Genomic DNA, 8,788 nt, shown 5'->3' with positions numbered 1-8,788 from the left:
GGTTAATTAGGATGAAGGGAGTAGGGCAGACCATGAAGGGTTATATAACAGGTTAATTAGGATGAAGGGAGTAGGGGAGACCATGAAGGGTTATATAACAGGTTAATTAGGATGAAGGGAGTAGGGCAGACCATGAAGGGTTATATAACAGGTTAATTAGGATGAAGGGAGTAGGGCAGACCATGAAGGGTTATATAACAGGTTAATTAGGATGAAGGGAGTAGGACAGACCATGAAGGGGTTATATAACAGGTTAATTAGGATGAAGGGAGTAGGACAGACCATGAAGGGTTATATAACAGGTTAATTAGGATGAAGGGAGTAGGACAGACCATGAAGGGTTATATAACAGGTTAATTAGGATGAAGGGAGTAGGGCAGACCATGAAGGGGTTATATAACAGGTTAATTAGGATGAAGGGAGTAGGACAGACCATGAAGGGGTTATATAACAGGTTAATTAGGATGAAGGGAGTAGGGCAGACCATGAAGGGGTTATATAACAGGTTAATTAGGATGAAGGGAGTAGGGCAGACCATGAAGGGGTTATATAACAGGTTAATTAGGATGAAGGGAGTAGGGGAGACCATGAAGGGGTTATATAACAGGTTAATTAGGATGAAGGGAGAAGGGCAGACCATGAAGGGGTTTAGGGTTATATAACAGATCACACAATGACAAGGAAGCGATTGATGGGTACTTTGAGCTTCATAGTTAAACGACAGAACAACGATGGTGGAAATGGAAAAGAGGGACGAGGTCTGTTATTTCTGAATGTGACTCAAATGACACCTGATTCTCTACACTGTGCACTATATTTTCCCATACACGGCTCATAGGGTTCTGGTCAAAAAGTAGTGCACTATTATAGGGAATACTAGTGCCATTTGGGAAACAGCCTGATTCTGTGGCGGTCCTCCCAGACAATCGTCTCTTACCTCTTATAGGCGTGCCACCTGATTGGTCAATGAATGCAAATCAGATTAGAGAAGAAGAAGAAATGTTAGTAGGAGGGGAGGGGAGGAAGAAGGAGAGGAAGAGAGGGAAGTGGGTGGCTTTGAGAGGAGAAGAATCACAATAGATACTCACAATTATCAGGTCAATAAAGGAGAGAGAGAGAGAGAGAAAGAGAGAGAGAGAGAGACAGACGGACAGAGAGACAGACAGGCAGAGAGAGAGAGAGAGAGAGAGACACAGCGAGAGAGTGAAAGAGAGATAGAGAGACAGAGAGAGCTACAAATATAGATTATTGCAAGTGCTCTGTGTAGTCGTCCATAGAGGAGAATCCATAGGGTCTGGACTGGGTTGGTGTCTGGACTGGGTTGATGTCTGGACTGGGTTGGTGTCTGGACTGGGTTGATGTCTGGACTGGATTGATGTCTGGACTGGGTTGATGTCTGGACTGGATTGATGTCTGGACTGGGTTGATGTTGGTGTCTGGACTGGGTTGGTGTCTGGACTGGGTTGATGTCTGGACTGGGTTGGTGTCTGGACTGGGTTGGTGTCTGGACTGGGTTGATGTCTGGACTGGGTTGGTGTCTGGACTGGGTTGTTGTCTGGACTGTGTTGATGTCTGGACTGGGTTGATGTCTGGACTGGGTTGATGTTGGTGTCTGGACTGGGTTGGTGTCTGGACTGGGTTGATGTCTGGACTGGGTTGGTGTTGGTGTCTGGACTGGGTTGGTGTCTGGACTGGGTTGATGTCTGGACTGGGTTGGTGTCTGGACTGGGTTGGTGTCTGGACTGTGTTGATGTCTGGACTGGGTTGATGTCTGGACTGGGTTGATGTCTGGACTGGGTTGGTGTTGATGTCTGGACTGGGTTGTTGTCTGGACTGGGTTGGTGTTGATGTCTGGACTGGGTTGGTGTCTGGACTGGGTTGATGTCTGGACTGGGTTGGTGTCTGGACTGGGTTGGTGTCTGGACTGGGTTGGTGTCTGGACTGGGTTGATGTCTGGACTGGGTTGGTGTCTGGACTGGGTTGGTGTCTGGACCGGGTTGATGTCTGGACCGGGTTGATGTTGATGTCTGGACCGGGTTGTGTTGATGTCTGGACTGGGTTGATGTTGATGTCTGGACTGGGTTGATGTCTGGACTGGGTTGATGTCTGGACCGGGTTGGTGTCTGGACTGGGTTGATGTCTGGACCGGGTTGGTGTCTGGACTGGGTTGATGTCTGGACTGGGTTGGTGTCTGGACCGGGTTGATGTCTGGACTGGGTTGATGTCTGGACTGGGTTGATGTTGATGTCTGGACTGGGTTGGTGTCTGGACTGGGTTGATGTCTGGACTGGGTTGGTGTCTGGACCGGGTTGGTGTCTGGACTGGGTTGGTGTCTGGACTGGGTTGGTGTCTGGACCGGGTTGATGTCTGGACTGGGTTGATGTCTGGACTGGGTTGATGTCTGGACCGGGTTGATGTCTGGACCGGGTTGGTGTCTGGACTGGGTTGATGTCTGGACTGGGTTGGTGTTGGTGTCTGACCGGGTTGGTGTCTGGACTGGGTTGGTGTCTGACCGGGTTGATGTCTGGACCGGGTTGGTGTTGATGTCTGGACTGGGTTGATGTCTGGACTGGGTTGATGTCTGGACTGGGTTGGTGTTGATGTCTGACCGGGTTGTTGTCTGGACTGGGTTGGTGTTGATGTCTGACCGGGTTGGTGTCTGGACTGGGTTGATGTTGGTGTCTGGACTGGGTTGATGTCTGGACCGGGTTGGTGTCTGGACCGTGTTGATGTCTGGACTGGGTTGATGTCTGGACTGGGTTGATGTCTGGACTGGGTTGTTGTCTGGACTGGGTTGGTGTTGATGTCTGGACTGGGTTGATGTTGATGTCTGGACTGGGTTGATGTCTGGACTGGGTTGGTGTCTGGACTGGGTTGATGTTGGTGTCTGGACTGGGTTGGTGTCTGGACTGGGTTGATGTCTGGACTGGGTTGGTGTCTGGACTGGGTTGGTGTTGATGTCTGGACTGGGTTGGTGTCTGGACTGGGTTGATGTCTGACCGGGTTGGTGTCTGACCGGTTGGTGTCTGGACCGGGTTGATGTCTGGACTGGGTTGATGTCTGGACTGGGTTGATGTCTGGACTGGGTTGGTGTCTGACCGGGTTGATGTTGGTGTCTGGACCGGGTTGATGTCTGGACTGGGTTGGTGTCTGGACTGGGTTGATGTTGGTGTCTGGACCGGGTTGATGTCTGGACCGGGTTGGTGTCTGGACTGGGTTGTTGTCTGGACTGGGTTGTTGTCTGGACTGGGTTGGTGTCTGGACTGGGTTGATGTCTGGACTGGGTCGACCGGGCTGATGTCTGGACTGGGTTGATGTCTGGACTGGGTTGATGTCTGACCGGGTTGATGTCTGGACTGCGTTGATGTCTGACCGTTTGATGTCTGGACTGGGTTGATGTCTGGACCGGGTTGATGTCTGGACTGGGTTGATGTCTGGACCGGTGATGTCTGACCGCTGGTGTCTGGACCGGGTTGGTGTCTGACCGGGTTGATGTCTGGACTGGGTTGATGTCTGGACTGGGTTGATGTCTGGACTGGGTTGATGTCTGGACTGGGTTGGTGTCTGGACTGGGTTGATGTCTGGACTGGGTTGATGTCTGACCGTTTGGTGTCTGGACCGTGTGTTGGTGTCTGGACTGGGTTGATGTCTGGACTGGGTTGGTGTCTGACCGCGTTGATGTTGGTGTCTGGACTGGGTTGATGTCTGGACCGGGTTGGTGTCTGGACCGGGTTGTTGTCTGGACTGTTGTTGTCTGGACTGTTGTGTCTGGAGCTGACGGTTGATGTCTGGACCGGGTTGATGTCTGGACCGGGTTGGTGTTGATGTCTGACCGGGTTGTTGTCTGGACTGGGTTGATGTCTGGACTGGGTTGGTGTCTGGACTGGGTTGATGTCTGGACTGTTTGGTGTCTGACCGGTGGTGTTGATGTCTGGACTGGGTTGGTGTCTGGACTGGGTTGATGTCTGGACTGGGTTGATGTCTGGACTGGGTTGGTGTCTGACTGGGTTGATGTCTGGACCGGGTTGATGTCTGACCGGGTTGGTGTCTGGACTGGGTTGGTGTCTGGACTGGGTTGATGTCTGGACCGGGTTGGTGTCTGGACCGGGTTGATGTCTGGACTGGGTTGGTGTTGATGTCTGGACTGGGTTGATGTCTGGACCGGGTTGATGTCTGGACTGGGTTGGTGTTGGTGTCTGGACTGGGTTGGTGTTGATGTCTGGACTGGGTTGATGTCTGACCGGGTTGGTGTCTGGACTGGGTTGATGTCTGGACTGGGTTGATGTCTGGACCGGGTTGGTGTCTGGACTGGGTTGATGTCTGGACCGGGTTGGTGTCTGGACTGGGTTGGTGTCTGGACTGGGTTGATGTTGGTGTCTGGACTGGGTTGATGTCTGGACTGGGTTGATGTCTGGACTGGGTTGGTGTCTGGACTGGGTTGATGTCTGGACTGGGTTGATGTCTGGACTGGGTTGGTGTCTGGACTGGGTTGGTGTCTGGACTGGGTTGATGTCTGGACTGGGTTGGTGTCTGGACTGGGTTGGTGTCTGGACTGGGTTGGTGTCTGGACTGGGTTGGTGTCTGGACTGGGTTGATGTCTGGACTGGGTTTTATTTGAGACAGTCATCTACAGTGGAGGGAGTATAGACAGGAAAACACTATACAGTGTTATGGGGAGTGAAGGAGTGCATGAGAGAGAGAGATATTAAGTGAGTGAATGAGTGAATGAGAGAGAGAGATATTAAGTGTGTGAATGAGTGAAGGAGAGAGAGAGATCTTAAGTGTGTGAATGAGTGAATGAGTGAAGGAGAGAGAGAGATATTAAGTGTGTGAATGAGTGGATGAGTGAAGGAGAGAGAGTGATATTAAGTGTGTGAATGAGTGAATGAGTGAAGGAGAGAGAGAGAGTGATATATTAAGTGTGTAATTGAGTGTAGGAGAGAGAGAGATATATTAAGTGTGTAATTGAGTGAAGGAGAGAGAGTGATATATTAAGTGTGTAATTGAGTGTAGGAGAGAGAGTGATATATTAAGTGTGTAATTGAGTGAAGGAGAGAGAGTGATATATTAAGTGTGTAATTGAGTGAAGGAGAGAGAGTGATATATTAAGTGTGTAATTGAGTGAAGGAGAGAGAGAGATATATTAAGTGTGTAATTGAGTGAAGGAGAGAGAGTGATATATTAAGTGTGTAATTGAGTGAAGGAGAGAGAGTGATATATTAAGTGTGTAATTGAGTGAAGGAGAGAGAGAGATATATTAAGTGTGTAATTGAGTGAAGGAGAGAGAGTGATATATTAAGTGAGTGATTGAGTGTAGGAGAGAGAGAGATATATTAAGTGTGTAATTGAGTGTAGGAGAGAGAGAGATATATTAAGTGTGTAATTGAGTGAAGGAGAGAGAGAGATATATTAAGTGTGTAATTGAGTGTAGGAGAGAGAGATATATTAAGTGTGTAATTGAGTGTAGGAGAGAGAGTGATATATTAAGTGTGTAATTGAGTGTAGGAGAGAGAGTGATATATTAAGTGTGTAATTGAGTGAAGGAGAGAGAGTGATATATTAAGTGTGTAATTGAGTGAAGGAGAGAGAGTGATATATTAAGTGTGTAATTGAGTGAAGGAGAGAGAGAGATATATTAAGTGTGTAATTGAGTGAAGGAGAGAGAGTGATATATTAAGTGTGTAATTGAGTGAAGGAGAGAGAGTGATATATTAAGTGAGTGAAGGGGTGAAGGAGAGAGAGTGATATATTAAGTGTGTAATTGAGTGAAGGAGAGAGAGTGATATATTAAGTGAGTGAAGGGGTGAAGGGGTAAACAAGTGAAAGCATTTTAGTCCAATAGAAAGGTGTAGGGTGCTCAGGTGTGTGTTCATACTTTGCCTGTGTGTGTGTGTGTGTGTGTGTGTGTGTGTGTGTGTGTGTGTGTGTGTGTGTGTGTGTGTGTGTGTGTGTGTGTGTGTGTGTGTGTGTGTGTGTGTGTGTGTGTGTGTGTGTGTGTGTGTGTGTGTGTGTGTGTGTGTGTGTGTGTATGTATGTATATGTGCATGTGTGTGTGCATGTGACTGACCGTGTGTGTATCTAAGTGTGTGTGACTACAGTGGTCATTCTCCAACACATCAGCAATCAGTCAGTGTATGAATACAGTGAGCAGTGAGCGAGCAGCATTAGTGTTGGGTACAGACAGTGTCTGATCCCAAATGACACCCTATTCCCTATACAGTGCACTACTTTTGACCAGAGGGCCCTGATGCGTTCGTGTGTGTGTGTGTCTAGCACTACATAGGGAATAGGGAGCCATGTGGGACCACAGTGAGAGACAGGGTAACAGCAGACAGGTGGGGGTAGCGATAGCTTTCAGAGGTTAAAGCACTTACCAAAGGACTCTGTTGTTTTAAAAGAGATACAGAGAGAAGAAGAAACAGCATAGACACAACATTACAGTCCTTTCAATAGAGACAGTTACACAACCTTGACTTAACCTTTCAACAACCAGCTGACCCACACAGACCTGAACTGGTCAAATATAGTGATGGAGCCGCTGACCAGATAAACGGCAACTATGACTTGTGTTGTTGTCCCATAGCTAAAACTCAAGGTCCAACAAGGACCAATAATGTTCAATAATCGGATAATGTAAACATGTAAAAATGTATAACATGAATAAATTGATTTACATTTCCGGTTAGCAGACAGGAAAAGTGGAAAAGTTAATAACAGCGATACTATAATAGTGAGATGGTCTGATAGCAGAGTATTATAACCCTTCCAGTCACAACAGGGGATATAATTATAAGGGTTCTGGATAGGGAGTGCTGGGGCTGAGCCAGAGGTAGATAGAGAAGCCAAGGGTCATAGTTCAAACAGAAGCCAGAGGGATTGTGGGTCCAGAGTTTGGCCCAAAGCAGAGGAGAGGGAGGGAGTAAAAGTAGCTTTAAGAAAGAAGTACAGGGGAATTCCAATTCCAATTCTCTTCATTGCCATCAGGAAAATCTGGAAGTGGAGTTGGAATTTGGTTGACTATACTCAACCAATTAGAGGGTGAGGGAGCTACCGCTGGAGGTTGGAGTCTCACACTACTGTGCCTATTCCACACTGAGACGAAACACAGCGGTCATTATAATTGGTCGAAGCAGCGTTTTGTAAAGGTTAATGCAGCAGGATCTTCGTTGTTAGAAGGTAGAGATTCTGCTATCGTCTAGGTCCAGAGAGACCTTTTAACATTGTTTTTGTTTTGACTGCAACAATGAGGCTCACAATGAATGTCCAGCTCTACGGATGACCTTTGTAGAGGTCACTAATCAATGCCTTTTTTTAATGTCTTTTTGTCAACAAAGTCGGCAGACTGAACAAAGTGGAAGGAATCTAAGAAGAGTTGAGAAAATACAGCAGTCATCCAATCAAAGCAGTGAGCTACACTAGAGAGGGAGCTGGTTCAGACCAATCACAGCAGTGAGCTACACTGGAGAGGGAAGTGGTTCAGACCAATCACAGCAGTGAGCTACACTAGAGAGGGAAGTGGTTCAGACCAATCACAGCAGTGAGCTACACTAGAGAGGGAAGTGGTTCAGACCAATCACAGCAGTGAGCTACACTAGAGAGGGAGCTGGTTCAGACCAATCACAGCAGTGAGCTACACTAGAGAGGGAGCTGGTTTAGACCAATCACAGCAGTGAGCTACACTGGAGAGGGAAGTGGTTTAGACCAATCACAGCAGTGGATTGGAGAGGGAGCTGGTTTAGACCAATCACAGCAGTGAGCTACACTAGAGAGGGAGCTGGTTCAGACCAATCACAGCAGTGAGCTACACTAGAGAGGGAGCTGGTTCAGACCAATCACAGCAGTGAGCTACACTAGAGAGGGAAGTGGTTCAGACCAATCACAGCAGTGAGCTACACTAGAGAGGGAGCTGGTTCAGACCAATCACAGCAGTGAGCTACACTAGAGAGGGAAGTGGTTCAGACCAATCACAGCAGTGAGCTACACTGGAGAGGGAGCTGGTTCAGACCAATCACAGCAGTGGATTGGAGAGGGAGCTGGTTTAGACCAATCACAGCAGTGGATTGGAGAGGGAGGTGGTTCAGACAAGACACCGTACTTTACATCACAACGTACGTAAACATAGCGTACGTGAAAAGATTTATCTGTATTATTTTTAAACTAAGTGTTCCAACACTTTCCATAGTAAAGGGTAGCTGCTCAGTCACACCAAGTGTGTATTGTATCATTGCTTAGACCATGGCCTTGGGGTAAGCAGTTTGTTGTTAGATAAAGAGGTAAGTCTGTCACGATGGTGAGTTTGTCTGAAGACCCTCCAGGGTTTGGAGAAAAGCAGAGAGATTAGAGAGAGAGAAAGCCTTGGACCAAGAACAAAAGTACAGGAGATAGAACATCCATACAACACAATAACTGACATCAACTCAACAATAGAGAAAGAGAGAGAGAGAGAGAGAGAGAGAGAGAGAGAGAGAGAGAGAGAGAAAGAGGGGTATTTCAATAAAAAGAACAGAACACCAAAAACAAAAGCAGTGAAAGGAGGATTAGAAAGAGAAAGAGAAAGAGGGGGGAGCGGAGGATTAGAAAGAGAAAGAGGGGGGGGAGCGGAGGATTAGAAAGAGAAAGAGAAAGAGGGGGGAGCGGAGGACTAGAAAGAGAAAGAGAGGGGGAGCGGAGGACTAGAAAGAGAAAGAGAAGGGGGGAGCGGAGGACTAGAAAGAGAAAGAGAAAGAGGGGGGGAGCGGAGGACTAGAAAGAGAAAGAGGGGGAGCGAGGACTAGAGAGAGAGGAGGGA

At 47.8% G+C, this 8,788-nt stretch overlaps 1 pseudogene; it reads right to left on the bottom strand.

Annotated features, from left to right (window-relative positions):
• Positions 1-6,056: 6,056 nt before the first annotated feature.
• Positions 6,057-8,788, bottom strand: part of LOC106591273 (receptor-type tyrosine-protein phosphatase delta-like) — a 40,146-nt pseudogene continuing 37,414 nt past the window's right edge.

The sequence above is a fragment of the Salmo salar genome, unplaced genomic scaffold (genome assembly GCF_905237065.1).
Source record: "Salmo salar unplaced genomic scaffold, Ssal_v3.1, whole genome shotgun sequence".
NCBI classification, from domain to species: domain Eukaryota; kingdom Metazoa; phylum Chordata; class Actinopteri; order Salmoniformes; family Salmonidae; genus Salmo; species Salmo salar.
The sequence above is the reverse complement of the archived record's forward strand: the minus strand, read 5'-3'. Positions and strand labels throughout refer to the sequence as shown.